This window comes from Oryctolagus cuniculus, chromosome 12 (assembly GCF_051225735.1).
Source record: "Oryctolagus cuniculus isolate XC-2025 breed Fujian yellow rabbit chromosome 12, ASM5122573v1, whole genome shotgun sequence".
NCBI lineage: Eukaryota > Metazoa > Chordata > Mammalia > Lagomorpha > Leporidae > Oryctolagus > Oryctolagus cuniculus.
Genome location: NC_142878.1, coordinates 114,818,639 through 114,835,345, shown reverse-complemented (window position 1 = coordinate 114,835,345; position 16,707 = coordinate 114,818,639). Strand labels below are relative to the sequence as shown.

Sequence of the window (16,707 nt, the reverse complement as noted above, 5' to 3'; positions counted from 1 at the left end):
CAGAAAGTGGAAGAAATGTCTCTCGCTCTCCATCTCCCCCTGCCTTTCAAATAAAATGAAAAACAGATAAAAATTGGGAAAAAAATGTGTTTTGCCTTGTGTCCTAAAGAAAAAGTAATTACTGTTGTTATAGGTAGAACTCACTTGTACACTTCACAAATACTCATCAATCTCAGGTTAATGGCTTGGTGATCACTGCTGGCTGTGCTGCCTACTCAGCTCCCATTCTGTAATGCATCCCCTTCTTCATCTGCAGTTCACTTTGGGTGCTCATAAAACACCAAACTGCCTCCTGACTTTGCATCCTATGTTCTTTATACATAGCTTGGCCACAATCTCATTTTCTTTAGCAGCATGCTAATTTATATGAGTGCTTCACAGGCAAAGAATAATGGGGACATTGATTTTCTCTGAGCTTTTGCCCTAAGTGGTTTATTTTATGCAATTGATTCTGGGTGATGTGTAGAACTTTGCTGGATTAGAAGTTGTGGTGTAGAATTTGATATTAGAGAAATAAGTCTGTCACTGCCACTTGCACTGTGCCCCACCCTGCAACCTATGCCTGCCTTTGGATTCTGTTTTTATAGAGTGTTGGAATGAGGCAGTAGTGATTCACTAAAGGAATAAATTTTCAATTGTTAAAAATTTCTATTTTTATTAATACAAAGAGATCAGATTGCATAAGAATGTAATTCCATAAGAACATAACCATACTTCTCTATTTCCTCCTCCTTTCTTCCTTTCTCTTTTTAAGGATTTAATAAGCTGGCTTTTTTCCCTAACCTAGTCTTTACCCCTTCACCTCCAGCCTTCCTGTCTATTTGTTCCTACTTTACAATCTAGTACTTTAAGCTTTTTCCCCCTTCTTTCATGCATGTTTTTGCCTACTCCTACCCCAATTCCAAAGAAGGAAAAATGAATAAAAATCATGACATATTGATTCGAAGACAGGAATCCTATCCAGAAATACAGAAAAAAAGTTACCTCCTTTTCTTTTTATTAATAATTTATTTACTGATTTACCTTTCTGGAAGAGGCAGCTAGAAGTTCTCTGAGATCTGTCCTCAGAATGTGAGGAGAGCCAGAGACATTGGATAGACTCTTTACAGTCTGTTTGTTTTACTGTCAGAGATATTGTTCCACTTGCCTGTGGCAGAAAAAAATGAAATTTCAATGATTTTTTTCTGTATTACTAATTTTTATGATGAGTCTCTTCATTATCAATGGATAGAGACCTGTCAAATTTGCAATGAGCAAAAAATTTCACAGACACAACTGCTTCCAGAGGAGGTGCATGCCCCTCCATTCCCACGTGGCCTTCTCTGAGATCTCCAGGTGGCTTCTCTTGGTCTCCTGAAAGCAAAGAGAAGATTCCAACCACAGAAAATGTTCACTACTACTGTGGTGTTGTTTCTTGGAAGTTCCTGTCCAAAAAGTAATCATTTAAGAACACCAGGGGCATTTTATTAGTTTCACAGGACTCTTGTCTTCCTGGATTCAGTGAAGAGGAAAAATAACCAAAGTTGAAGCATGATTCTAGGCAAAGCACAATTATTTATCTGCATAACAAAAATCCTCATATTTTTTTCTGCACATTGTTAGTCTTACATGGATTAGAAAGAAAAAGTACTATTTAATGTCTCAGAACTCTCTAATGTTAAAAAGTACAAGAATTAAAAATTGATATTTTGTGCTCTTATAAAGCTCCAAAAGCATTAACATTGTGCATTTCTGGGTGATTTGAAAATTCTAAATTTGAAATCAATTGCATTGACTAGCTTTGCAGAGTAGGAAGAAAACAATTGGCTTATTAATTATTTATATAGAGAGACTGTAAAAGAAGCTATTCATTGGTACCAATTGTCTATGATAAGCTTTAATGTTTATGAAACCATGATTCATTTTATTTTATGAGCTATGTCCACTTGAAGTTGTGAAAGAAAACATGCAATAGTGGTTGCAATTCACTTTAAAAGATTTTTTGAAAGACTTTATTTATTGATTTGAGAGGTAGAGTTATAGACAGTGAGAGGTAGGACAGAGAGAAAGGTTTTCCATCCATTGGTTCACTCCCCAAATGGCTGCAACAGCCAGAGCTGCTCAATCCAAAGCCAGGAGCCAGGTGCTTTTTTCCAGTCTCCCATGGGTGCAGGGGCCCAAGCACTTGGGCCATCTTATACTGCTTTTCCAGGCCATAGCAGAGAGCTGGATTGAAAGAGGTGTGGCTGGGACTGGAACTGGGGCCTATATGGGATGCCGGTGCTGCAGGTGGAGGATTAACCTACTGCACCATGGCACCAGCCCCACAATTCTCTTGAAAACAGAAACATTTATTCCTGAGTCTTTTGATGAGTCAGGCCAATGAAGTCCTGACAGGGCACATATGTCTCTAGCATTAGAGGAGTGCTCATCATTCTCATACTGTGTTCTGTTGCTGTTCAGCCTGTGACAATGAGACACGTAAATAAAAAACCAGAAATTCAGCATGTGTTTACCCCACGAGGAATCTTGTGAAGAAATTTTCTAGCCAGGTGTTTTTAAGTTGCTAAATATTCTCCTAATTTACTTAAAGACTATTAACTTAGTACCACAATTTTTGTTACAATACGGTGATTGCAGATAAGGAATTATCTTCTAGATAAAACTAGAAGTTTTACTTTGTAACAATCACAGACTAGCAGAAGTCATAAACCATTAACCCTCATTTTTCTAAAATAGGAGGTTGTAATTAATATGAGTATATAAAGAATATATTTTTTAAGATTTTATTTAGTTGAGAGGTAAAATTACAGACAGAGAGAAAGGTCTTCCTTCTGTTGATTAACTCCCCAGATGGCTGCAATGGCCAGAGCTGCACGGATCTAAAGCCAGGAGCCAGCTGCTTCTTCCTGGTCTCCCATGCGGGTGCAGGGGCCCAAGCACTTGGGCCATCTTCCACTGCTTTCCCAGGCCATAGCAGAGAGCTGGACTGGAAGAGGGGCAGCCGGGACTAGAACTGGTACTCATACTGGATGCTGGCACCACAGGCAGAGGATTTACCTGCTGCCCAGCAGCACCAGCCCCACCTACATGAAGAATTTAGAACAGAAAATCTACCAACCTCATGGAGTTTATCTCCCTTTCAAAACTTTTAATAACCTTTGGGATGGAAAATGCTAATTTAAAGTACTGTACTTAAATTCACACAAACAAAAGATGTTTTAGGATGTTTTTACTTCATTATTAAGTTAGATACTGTTAGGAAATTCTAGATTATTTTGGGGGTAAATTGTAATTTCTTTTCACAAGTGTATTTGATTAGAAACACAAGCTTTTATAATCAATTATTTATGTTTAAAACATTTGCTTATGTATGTTTTGTATTAAAATAACAGCATGTTATGAAGTTTAGAAACATCTTGTTCCATACAAGCCTATACTTTTTTTAAGTTTTATTTAAAAAGAATCTTTGTATTTATTTTTTTAACACAGCAAATTCAGGTGACACCGTAAGTCCATAATTTCCCACAAAATTCATAAATTTAACAACTGAGTATCTTAAGTCTTATAAATCTTCTGAATCATTCATAGTTATGCACTCGATGGAACATACTCCTCAGCAGCTGAGAAGAATCTTAACTTAAAAGCACCAACTCTTCAGGCATCTCTACAGACCTCTATTTTTCATTCTCTAAGACATGCAGTCAGACTGCTGATGCAGCAAATACCAATTCACCTTAAGCTTGACGGATAAGAGAAAGCATTTGGGAAACCAACATTCTTAATATTAAGTCTGAAAGCACTTCTACCTCTTTACTGAATGACTTTTCCTTCTGCCAACTATAAACTCTAATGAATAAAAATTGTGTTTTGAACATAATTTTTTCAGGTTAATCTAACACTTTAGGACATTTGTATTTGTTTTATAAATCTTAAGGAAAACAAAAAGGTAATCTCTAATCTAGACTATTCTGGAATCTTTTATTAGATTTACAATTTTACTGCAAAGTAATATGGTCTGTTTGTCCAAATATTATGGCTTTTAAAAAATTCTCTTCATGTATTTAAATTAATAAAGCTTATTTCCAATATATATTTTCTGTGTTTTCACTGCTGAAACAGGGTTCAAAGGGTGTTTTTAGGATCTTGCCAACATCAGCCCTATGTGCCCATAAATTATTGGAGCCATTAAATGGACAATAAAAACTGGTTGAGGCTACTGTTGAATGCTTCAAAAGGAATCTGATATTCACAGATTTTATCATCATATTCAATTCAACTGAAGTCTTTCTTAAAACTGTCCTCTTGATAGGCTGAAGATAGGGTAATGGAGTAAGTTCTTTATGCCAAAGATTCGTGGATCTGTTGTACAAAGTCTTCATTCTCTGTCAGTCATCAGTAACTTGAGGTCTTTCTGTAGATTCTGAATGGCAGTGCTTACATCTTCATATTGCAAAGCACTGCCAGCATATTTGCAGTATCTCTGAGCTCTCACAAACTCCTCAGGGGTGAGGTGGGTATCACCTTGGGAAACCGTACTGGAAAGTGCAGGATCAATGGCTGGCATAGTCTATAGAGTAGGTTGGATGGTATTCCTTGTTACACCCATGCTATGAGGCACTTTTGCTGGTGTGTTGGCTGGGGCATGTGCACCCAGAGGAATCTGTATTCAACTATAGCTGTCTGATGGCATGCTGCCTGGGTCAACTGCTGAAGATGATGATGGCTGAGGTGTGTGGAATGGGCAGAGATGCTACTACAGCATCTTCATTTTCTTCACCATCAGTATCTTCCTCAATTGCAATACGGCCTGCTTGAGGAGTCTCCTCATTCTTTAAGCAATTATGGATATATGTTGCCTTCCACCTTGCATACTTTCTATGTTTCACATTTTCATCAGTGTTATGTCAAACACGGTTATGACATCTATTAAAAGACTTGCAGTATATGTTCCTTGTCTGCATATATAAACATTTTCCAAGAATAAATCCCCAAATGGGCAGAACCAACTGCTCCTTGGGTAATAGCTTCATTATCACTCAACTGTTTCTTGTTGTTGTTGTGAAGAACCTGAGCCTGGATCAATGTGCAGCTATTTTAGACTAGGCCTCTGTGGGGAGCAACTCGGACTATACTGTTACTGGAATTAAGACTTATTCTATACATCTGCTCTCCCACAATATGGCACTGGGAGAGGAGCAAACAGCTTCTACCCAGCTGCCTCTCACCAACTTGACAAGCTGCAGGAGCTGCTCCTGATTGGAGGAGAGCAGCGCGCTCAGCGTGTGGGTAGCAGAGCACGGATTGGTGGAGAGGACTATATAGGAGGAGAGAGACGGCATGGTGGTGTGGGTTGGTTGGAGAGTGCGTTGGAGAGTTCGCGGGGAAGTTCGTTGCTTCGTTCTTTCTCATTTCTCTCTACTCATTCTTGCTTTGGGAGTTCGCTGTTTACTTATTCTTACTTTACTATAGAAAGGACTTGTAAAAAAGGGGAACATCAAGCGTCCGGTCCGGTGCGGCTCCTCCACGTGCGGAGGAGCAGCAAATGGTGCCATGACTCGGATTAGGAAACCTAGGAGGGAAGAAGCAGGAAGAAGCAGGAAAATACCGGAGAGAGAGACTAGCAAAGAACCTAGGGGAAAGCCGGACTAAAAGAGTGCTGGTGAAAAGCTAGTTAGAACCTAGGAAAAAAGCCACAGGGGAAGAAAAATAGAAGCCAGGAAAGAGGTATTTACTGGGAACGCCTGGGGGACTCAGTCTTCCATTACGCCCACCGCTCCAACATGTCACGGACGGTACAGACAATGGAGTTCTTTGGCTACTCTTTGCCCACTGGCTACGTCTTCTTCCTGCTAGGCACCATCCTCTATTTCTCCCTAAAGATCATCCAATATGGGCTGAATGTGGTTTCTCTCTCTCTCTCTCTTCCTACTCCCCACCTCCTCACAGCTTTTCTTCTAAGCGAGGGAAACGAGGGGGGAGGAAAATTCATGCATTCATAAGAGCAGTCATAGAGACGTCCCCCTGGTTTCTACAGTAGTGGAGGCAGGTGGGACGGCAATTACGCGAGGCTGGGGAATCGATAGAAGTGCTGAAGCTGTGGCAACTCATTGATCAGGCGCTCCAGGACCCCACAGAAGGGATCGAGTTGTTGTTTAATGAGGGGAGTGAATTGCAGGAAGAATTATGGCAGGGCAGCCAGGCGAGCAGCTATTGTAACGGACAGGTGAAAAAAAAATCAAAGAAGGATTTAGAGAGCCAGGAAGCTTACGTGGGGGGGAGAAGGAAGCTGAAAAGGGAACCTCGCCCCCGAGAGAGATGCCAAGAATATATCCTGGCCCTACAAGGCTGGCAAATTCAACCATAAAGGATGAATCACCACCCTGGTATCGCCCATTGGTACTACCAAAGTTTCCTCCTGTAAAGAAAAGCCCCTTTTTTTCCACATGAGATTGAAGAAGAGTGGGAGGAGGAAGAAGGAGTGATGGAGGGAGTAGGTATGCAGGAGGAGATAGAAAGGCCAAGAACCGAAAGCAAGCAAAGGGGAGCTGTTTATAGGAAACCTGCTTGGGAGCAGTACCAGGAACCAGGTCAGGTGTTTCCTGTAATTCAGGATCAACAGGGAAACAGGGGTTGGACGCCTCTTGACCATAAATTACTTAAAGAATTGCAACAATCAGTGCAATTGTATGGCCCCCATGCAAGTTTCACTCAGGCAATCCTTGATAACATTGGACAGCAAGGCCTAATACCCGAGGATTGGAGAAATTTAGTAAAGGCGGTGTTGGGCAGGGGTGACTTCCTCTTATGGTTAGCTGCTTATAGAGAATTCGCGCGAGAATATTCAAAGCAGAACTATCGAGCAGGGAATCAAACATGGGATGAGGAAATGTTAAATGGAGAAGGGCGATTTGCCAATCCCGATAAGCAGGCCCGATTATCAACAGCTGTCCTCTTACAAGTGAGAGAGATAGCAAGAAGAGCCTGGAAGGTGGTACCCAGAAAAGGAGAGATAAGACACAGCTTGACTAAGATAGTGCAGGGCTCTACTGAACCTTACGCTGACTTCGTGAATAGATTAATGGAAGCAGCAGGAAATATTTTTGAAACTGTGGAAGAAGCAATGCCCTTAGTCAGAAAATTGGTGTATGAATAGGCCAATAAAACATGTCGTGAAGCTCTTAGACCATGGCAGCATAAAGACATCCCTACCTTTTTGAAAATCTGTAGGGATGTCATGGATGATGTAGCTTCTGGATCACATGCTGCAGTAGCAGTGACCCGACAATTTAGACAGAACATGAGGGGACGAAAATGCTTTAGATGTGGTCGAGAAGGGCATCTAATGAGGGAATGTAGGGTGAAATTTCCAGCCCGAGATCAGCAGGGCATAGAGAACTCGAGAAGACCAGGCCTTTGCCCACGCTGTAGAAGAGGGAATCATTGGGTCAGTGAATGTTACTCTAAAATGTATAGCACAGGCAATCCCCTGAGGATGCCAAATGAGCCGGGCCCCATAAAAAGATCAGGTGTATATGGACAACAACAAAAAACTGGAATGTGGGCCCCTGCACCCCGGGCCCAAAACAATCGGTGGGTGCCACGGTCCCAACAATACAAAAACCAAATATTTACTGCGCAGAGTTACGAGCCACCGGGTATTCGTTACTAACACCTCAAATGGGGCCACAAGCCATAGAGGTGAGGGCAGAAACAATTTCAGCTGAGCATAAGGGACTTGGAATAATCATAGGAAAAGAAACAAATGCTTTAAGAGGCCTAATGGTCATTACCGGAGTCATCCAATTACCCTTTGATAAGTTAAAGGTGCTAATACAATCTACAAAGGGTATTATACAAATCAATCCAGAAGAACCTGTGGCTCAAATGCTGATTATGACTGGAGCGCAGGATGTTCATGGACCCCAAGGGGAGAAATTTGCAGCCTTGTCCCTGTCTTTAGCAGATCGACCTCTGTGGACCTTAACCATTAGAGGAAAGTCGATTCAGGGCCAGCTAGATACGGGTGCAGATGTAAGTATAATTTCGGAAAATGATTGGCCGAAGTCATGGCCCCTTCAGCCAGGAGATAATACTTTAGTAGGCCTAGGTGCGGCCATGACACCATCAAGAAGTGCTCAGGTGCTTCATTGGCAGGATCAAGAAGGGAACAAGGGAAATGTGCAACCTTATGTTAGTGCACTCCCCATCACATTATGGGGAAGAGACATTTTAGAACAATTGGGACTGACATTAACCAATGAAGACCAATTGGAGAGTTCTACAGGACGGAGTATTATGTATAAAAAGGGATATCAGGAGAGAGGATTAGGCTCCAGAGAAGGCAGAAGGGACCTAGCCCAGCCCAAAGGCGATTTTAAAAGACAGGACACGGGTTTTTCATGGGGGCCACTGAGATGCAGCCACTGCCATTGTCATGGCTGGACAACAAGCCAAAGTGGATACCACAGTGGCCCCTTACCCAGGAAAAGTTGGCTGCGGTAAATGATATAGTGTTACAACAATTAGAGGCAGGCCATTTGCAACCATCAACCTCCCCATGGAATACGACAATATTCGTGATAAAGAAAAAATCGCGGAAATACCGGCTGTTGCATGATTTACGGGCTGTTAATCAGCAGATGCAACCCATGGGGGCATTACAACCCGGACTCCCGGTTCCTACTATGATCCCAAAGCATTGGCCATTAATAGTACTCGATCTGAAGGACTGCTTTTTTAGCATACCTCTACATGAACAAGACATTCAGAGGTTTGCTTTCACCGTACCTTCCATTAATCATCAAGGTCCCGACAAAAGATATGAATGGAAAGTGCTTCCCCAAGGAATGACTAACAGTCCTGCCATATGCCAGCTATATGTTGACCAGGCAGTAGAGCCGGTTCGACAACAGTGCCCAAAAGTACAAATTTTACACTACATGGATGACTTGTTAATAACGGCTGAAAGTGAAAGTCACCTTATGGAAGCATATAAGCTGTTGCTATTATATTTGGAAAAAGTTGGGTTACAAGTAGCGCCAGAGAAGATACAAAAAGGGGAAGTAGTACAGTACTTAGGGCTTAAAGTAACTTCTGAAAAGGTGACCCCATTAGAATTTGAAATTGCAATAGATGGGTTGCAGACCCTTAATGACTTCCAAAAATTATGTGGCAATTTAAATTGGTTGAGGCCCTATTGTAAATTAACCACCGAAGATATGATGCCATTATTCAATATTTTAGAAGGAGATGCCCAGCTTGATTCCCCTCGTAGATTGACAAAAGAAGCCCACTTGGCATTACAGAAAATCGAAAAACAAATTAAAGCAATGCAGATGGAAAGATGTGATCCACAACAAGCCCTAGAAATATTAATTTTTATGGAACAGCTGTATCCCTTCGCAGTCATTTGGCAAGGAGGACCCTTGTTGTTTGTATACCCACATTCACATGCACCACGTGTACTATACACCCAAGGCATTGCGGTGGCTGATTTGATATTAACAGCAATAAAAAAAGGCGACAGAAGTGGCGGGGAAGACTCCAAAGCGATGTGTAGTTCCCTTTGCTCAAGAGGCAGTAGAAGCCTTTACAAGGGAATGCTGGCAATGGGCATACATAGTTCTCATTCTACAAATAGAGATTGACAATCACTACCCTCGCCATCCATTTGTTAACTTCTGCACACAGGTTTCAATAAAACGGGTGCAGAAGGTGCAAAGGGATCCAATTCAAGGGGCAGTTACCGTATTTACGGATGGAGCTAAAGGCGGAACAGGAGCAGCTATATTTAACAATCAATGATATTTTGTTTTAACAGCATCCCCTTCTCCACAACATGCAGAATTAGCTATTACCGCAACAGTATTACGCAGAGAGAGCGCACCCATGAATATTTTGTCTGATAGTGCATATGTGGTGAATGCAGTTCAGATGCTTGCTACACAGTGCCTTATTCTTAAATCCTCCTCAGTCTATTCTTATTTAAGTGACATTCAGGGGTTATTAAATCAAAGAGAGCATGCTATTTACATAGGCCACATAAGAGCTCATTCTAATTTACCTGGCCCACTTACTCGAGGAAACATGATGGCCGATCATTATTCAAGATTCTTGCTTGCATGCACCGCTTTGGAACAAGCTAAAGAATATCACTCTAAATGGCATGTTAACACCCACACTTTAAGTTTTAAATTTAATATTCCCTGCAAGCAAGCAGAAGGTATTATTAGATCCTGTGAAAAGTGCGTTGTTGCCATAGTTCCAAAGATTCCTACGGGAGCCAATCCCCGTGGCCTTAAACCAGGACATATCTGGCAGATGGACGTTACACATATCCCCTCTTTTGGGCGACAAAGCTGTGTTCATGTCACTGTAGATACATATTCAGGTGTAGTTATGGCCACAGCCATGAATAAAGAAGGAGTACAACAAGTAATCCAACACTGCTTGCAGGCTTTTGCAGCCTGGGGAGTTCCTCATGTGATCAAAACGGATAACGGCCCAGCGTATACATCAGCTCGTTTTGCTGCATTTTTGAAAGAATTCGGAATCTCCCATATTACCAGTATTCCATACAATCCACAAGGGCAAGCTGTGGTAGAACGCACTCACTTATATTTTAAAAATTTAATAATTAAACAAAAAGGGGGAATAGGGGAAATGGCCGTATCCAATAAGGATGCCTTGGCCTTAGCTCTTTATACAATTAATTTTCTGAACAAGAAAAAGAACGGTAAAACACCTGCAGAAATGCATGCTCAATCAGCTGATAAGAAATCAATACAGTGGGTAATGTGGAAGGATTTACAGGACAACCAATGGAAAGGCCCGTTTCCCTTACTCAGAAGAGTACGAGGCGCCGTTTGTTTTTTTCTGCAGGGTGCGGCACAACCAATATGGACCCCTGAGAGAAGAATTCGGTTGGTAAACCTACCAGCAGAAGAGCTAGAAGAAAAAAATTCTATTTGAGGAAGAAAACAATGAATAACCAATCCCTGGGATCTTTGGAATATGGGACATTTTTCAACGAACTCTGAAGTAGCATGACAAACAAGACAGTCAATAGCATGAAGATCACGCTGAACTTTACACAGGCGCGTATCAACGCCAAAAAAATAAAAAGAAAGGGGGATCTGTGGGGAGCAACTCGGACTATACTGTTACTGGAATTAAGACTTATTCTATACATCTGCTCTCCCACAATATGGCACTGGGAGAGGAGCAAACAGCTTCTACCCAGCTGCCTCTCACCAACTTGACAAGCTGCAGGAGCTGCTCCTGATTGGAGGAGAGCAGCGCCCTCAGAGTGTGGGTAGCAGAGCATGGATTGGTGGAGAGGACTATATAGGAGGAGAGAGACGACATGGTGGTGGGGGTTGGTTGGAGAGTGCGTTGGAGAGTTCGCGGGGAAGTTCGTTGCTTCGTTCTTTCTCATTTCTCTCTACTCATTCTTGCTTTGGGAGTTCGCTGTTTACTTATTCTTACTTTACTATAGAAAGGACTTGTAAAAAAGGGGAACATCAAGCGTCCGGTCCGGTGCGGCTCCTCCACGTGTGGAGGAGCAGCAGGCCTCCATCTTGTAACTTGGGCATGACCGGGCCCTGAACCCTAAGCCAAAAGCTCTGGAGGAAGAAAAATAAACTCCCCTTGTGATAAACTCTCCTAGCAACAGCCAATCAGCAGATAGCAGGGAAATATCTAAAGTTCCAGGTATCTTTTCAGGCGGTTAAGGTGATTGATAGCATCCCAAAACCCTGCAGTTTGGAACATACACCCTAGCGGCTCATACCCTATACTTTAGCCAATCATTTTAAAAAGCATCAACCCAGAGCCATCCAACCACCTTTACTAGTCTATTCCCACCACTGGATTTACTAAGCAATTTTAAGAGATGTTCTTTAAATTTCCCACAGAATGAGATGATTTGCTGAATGGTGCTATAATGTATAGAATGTCTCTGAAAACCCTATATAAACCCCACAAAAGAAATGGGATGGATTCTCATCAGAAGACTGCTGTGATGATTGGAGGAGTGGACCCTAGCTCGAGCTAGAACAATAAACCTCTTTGCTTTTGTATTATTGAAGTCTCTCATTGGGATAATTGAGTCCCATCCGAGTCCAGTCTAACAGTTGTTGAGATTTATTTATTTACTTGAAAGGCAGAGTCACAGAAAGGCAGAAAGACAGAGAGAGAGTCAGCCTCTGCCATCTGCTAGTTCACTCCTCAAATGGCTGCAATGGCTGGAACTGTGCTGATCTGAAGCCAGGAGCCAGGAGATTCTTCCAGGTCTCCCACATGGGTGCAGGGGCCCAAGAACTTGGGCCATCTTCATTATTATTTTTTTTTGACAGGCAGAGTAGACAGTGAGAGAGAGAGAGAGAAAGGTCTTCCTTTTCCATTGGTTCACCCCGCAATGGCCACTGTGGCCGGCACACTACAGCCGGCACTCTGCGCTGATCCAAAGCCAGGTGCTTCTCCTGGTCTCCCTTGTGGGTGCAGGGCCCAAGCACTTGGGTTGTCCCCCACTGCACTCCTGGGCCACAGCAGAGAGCTGGACTGGAAGAAGAGCAACCAAGACAGAATCCAGTGCCCCAACTGGGACTAGAACGCTGGGTGCTGGCACTGCAGGCAAAGGATTAGCCTAGTGAGCTGCAGCACCAGCTGGGCCATCTTTCTACTGCTTTTCTAGGGCAGAGCAGAGAGCTGGGCCAGAAGTGGAGCAGCTGGGACTTGAACTGGAGCACATATGAGATGCCAGCACTGCAGGCCAGGGCTTTAATGTGCTGCACCACAGTACCAGCCCCCCAATTGTTTCTTAAGAGCTTCTAACTGACCCATTAATTTTGATAAAAATTTACAACACTCAGTTTTATTATGAATCTTCATTCTAGTTTGCATGGCATATAAAATGACCCCCTTGGTGAGATACATAATGATCGAACAATGGCTGCCAACCACCTCTCAGATCAGTTCTTGAGCAACTATTCAGTAACTGGCCACCACAGAGTCCTGTTTGTCATGCTCCTGACCATCAGGTGGTGCTGAATGTTCTTAATGTGTGGGGAGAGTGGGGGCAGTGGAGCAAGCTCGGCCATCTCCACTCTAGCACTCGAGCATATCACCACTTCCTCAAGCCTATACTTTTTTCAAGTACATATTCTTACATTCACAGAAAAGCAGTTTAAACCAGACTGACTATTGTAAAAATAATTCAATGGTTGTAGATGTCTGCTCATACAACATTTAAAATTGTTCAGTAAAATACTTGGTGATTTTTAAAAAATGATTTATTTATTTATTTGAATTGCAGATTTACAGAGAAAGAGAGAGAGAGATCTCTGCTGGTTCACTCCCCAAATGACTACAATGGCCAAGGCAGGGCTAGATTGAAGCCAGGAGCCAGGAACTTCATCCAGGTCTGCCACATGGGTACAGGGATCCAAGCACATGAGCCACCATCCACTGCTTTCTCAGGCTCATTAGCAGAAAACTGGATCAAAAGTGGAGCAGCCAGGACTCAAACCAGCACTCATATGGGATGCCAGTACTGCAGGCAGTGGCTTAACCCACTAAGCCACAGTGCCTGTCCCAAAACAATTTTTGGTTTCTGTATGATAGCCATACTAACTGGGGTGAGGAGAAATCTCACTGTGGTTTCTATTAGCATTTCCCTGATGGCTAGTGATCCTGAACATTTTTCATGTGTCTGTTGGCCATTTGAATTTCTTCCTTGGAAAAATGCTTGTTAAAACTGCCTGTTAATATAACAGGAAAAATGCCTGTTGCCCATTTCTTGAATTGGATTCTTTGTTTTGTTGTTGAGCTCATAGAGATTTTGGAGATTTTTACTAATAGTTTGTGAAGATTTTCTTGCATTCTGTCAGTTGCTTCCTTAGTTGCAGTTCAGAAGCTTCTTAGCTTGATATAATCTCCTTTGGCTATTTTTCCTTTTATTGTCTGTGCTTCATGGGGCCTTTTTCCAAAAGTCTTTGATTATGACAATGTCTTGCAGAGTTTCCCTGATATTTTCCCCTAGATTTAGATGATTGATCCAATTACAGTTAATTTTTGTACAAGTTGCAATGTGGGGATCTTGTTTCCTACTACAGTGTGAAGAACAAATTTTCCCAGCACTATTTTTGAAGATTGTCCTTTCTCCAGAGATTGCTTTAAATTTGTTTGTCACAAACTAACTGGTTTTAGATGTGCAGATTAATTTTCAGAGGTTCTATTCTGTTTCATAGGTCTACATGTCTTTTGGCATGCCAATAACAAGCTATTTTTATTATAACTGCCCTGTAGTAGATCTTGAATTCTGGAAGTGTGATGCCTCCCTCTTTGCTTTTATTAAGATTGCCTTGGTATTTCATCCCAATTTTAACATCATTTTTTTCCTAACTCTGAGAAGAATGGTGTTGATATTTTGATTGAGATCACATTGAATCTGTAAATTGCTTTTGGGGGACTGGCACTGTGGAATAGTGAGTTGAGCCTCTGTGGCATTGGCATCTCATGGATGCCAGTTTGGGTCCCAGCTGCTCCTCTGATCCAGCTCTCTGCTCAAGGCAGAGGAAGATGGCCCAAGTGCTTGGGCTCCTGTATCCACATAGAAGATGAGGAGGAAGCTTCTAGCTCCTGGGTTCAGATCAGCCCAGCACCAGCCATTACAGCCATTACAGCCATTTGGAGAATTAACCAGCAGTTAGAAGACATCGCTTTCTGTCTCTCCCTCTCTTTGTCTATAACTGCCACTCAAATAAATAAATGATTGTAAAAATAAAATTAAAAACAATTTATTTTGGTAGTATGGGAATTTTGATATTAGTTCTTCCAATTTATGAACATGTATTTCTTTAATGTTTTGTGATTTTTCTTGTAAAGATCTTTCACACCCTTGACTAAATTTATTACAAGGTAATTAAAAATGTTTATGGTTATTGTGAATGGCACTGATCTGATAAGTTATTTTTCAGCAATGGCATATTTGTGTATGTAATGGTTATTGATTTTTGTGTGTTGATTTTATATCTTACAACTTTACCAAACTCTCTTATGAGTTTCAATAATCACTTGGTGGAGTCTTTTGGTTTCCCAATATATAGGATCATGTCATCTGCAAACAGATTACTGGACTTTCTCCTTTCTAATTTTTTTTTTAATTTCTTTTACTTGAATTATTGCCATGACTAAAACTGTTAGTAGTGATGGAGAGCAACTGTGGTTTCAGATCTTAATGGAAATGCTTCCAAGATTTCCCATTCAATATGATGTTGTTGAAGATTTGTCATATATTGCCTTGAATGTGTTAAGGAATGTTCCTTCTATACCCAACTTGCTTAAGGTTTTTATAATGAAAGCTTGTTTTTTACTAATACTTTCTCTTCATCTATTGAGATCATCATGTGGTTTTTATTCTTTAGTTTTCTAGTGTCACATATCACATTTATTGATTTGCATATGTTGAATGATCCCTGCATACCAGGGGTACATTCCACTTGGTCCAGGTAAATTATCTTTATGATCTGTTGTTGGATTTTTATTAGGTAGTATTTTGTTAAGAATTTTTTGCATCTGTGCTTCAGAGATATTGTTCTTTAATTCTCTTTCTCTATTGTATCATTTTCTGGTTTAGAAAATAAGGTGACACTGGCCAAATAGAAGGAGTTTGGGAATACTCTTCTCTTTCAATTGTTTTGAATAGCTTAAGAAGAATTGGAATTGGTTCTGTTTTGAAAGGCTGGTAGAATTTAGCACTGAAGCTATCTGGTCTTGGGCTTTTCTTTGGAGAGTTTTTGTTACTGATTCAGTATCTGTCTTGGTTTTTGTTTGTTTAGGTTTTCCATATGTCTTCACGACTCAATTTTGTTATGTAGCATGTGTTTTGATTTCTTCTAGGTTTTCTAATTTGTTGCCCATTGCATGTGATGCCCACATTCTATATTGCAGTGCTAATCTAAGTTTTCAGTGTTCCACTTCCAAACCAGTTTCCTGCTTAATATCTCTGGGAATCATGGGGTAGTGGTTCAAATTCTTCAGTTCCTTTCACCTAAGTGCAAGATCTACTACTTATTAGGGGACTTGAGAGCCTGGTTCAGCCACAGCTTTTGCAGACATTTAGAAAGTGAACTAACATATGGAAGACCTCTCTGCCTCTCTCTCCTCAACCACTTTGTGTGTGTTTCTCTGTCTTTTTTAAAATAATTTTAAGTTATTTAATTCTTTATTTGAAAGTCACACAGAGAGAGAGAGAGAAAGAGACATAGAGAGATCTTCCATCATCTCGTTCACTCCCCTGGTGGCTCCAATGGCCAGTGTTAGGCCTTGTTGAAACCAGGAGCTTCTTCTGAGTCACCCATGGGGGTGGCAGGAGCCCAAGTGCTTGGGCCATCTTCCACTCTTTATCAGACCATTAGCATGAAGCTAAATCAGAAGTGGAAGAAGTGGGACTTAAACTGGTGACTATATGGGATGCCAGTATAACAGATGGCAGCTTGGCATACTGCAGCACAACACCAGCCCCCTCTCTACCTTTCAAATAAACAGATCTTTAAAAAATAAATGAAAATGTTCTTAAGGAGGCAAAAGTCATCATGATTGAGCACTGAGGAATCTATTGAAATGATTACATTTTAAAAGATTTATTTATATATTTGAAAGGCAGTGTTAGAGTGAGAAAGGGAGAGACTGATCTTCCTTCTGGTTTGTTCTCCTCCAAAATGG

General features: G+C 41.4%; 1 protein-coding gene and 1 pseudogene across 3 annotated transcripts in view; one reads left to right on the top strand and one right to left on the bottom strand.

Annotated features, from left to right (window-relative positions):
* Nucleotides 1-16,707, top strand: part of LOC103346823 (uncharacterized) — a 61,881-nt gene that overhangs the window by 14,172 nt on the left and 31,002 nt on the right. The window lies entirely within an intron of this gene.
* Nucleotides 1,813-15,481, bottom strand: LOC127486662 (vacuolar protein sorting-associated protein VTA1 homolog; annotated as a pseudogene). The gene is made up of 3 exons (XR_016217713.1): nt 12,974-15,481; nt 12,785-12,898; nt 1,813-5,017 (listed from the first exon to the last, which is right to left on the bottom strand). The product of XR_016217713.1 is annotated as a vacuolar protein sorting-associated protein VTA1 homolog (transcript).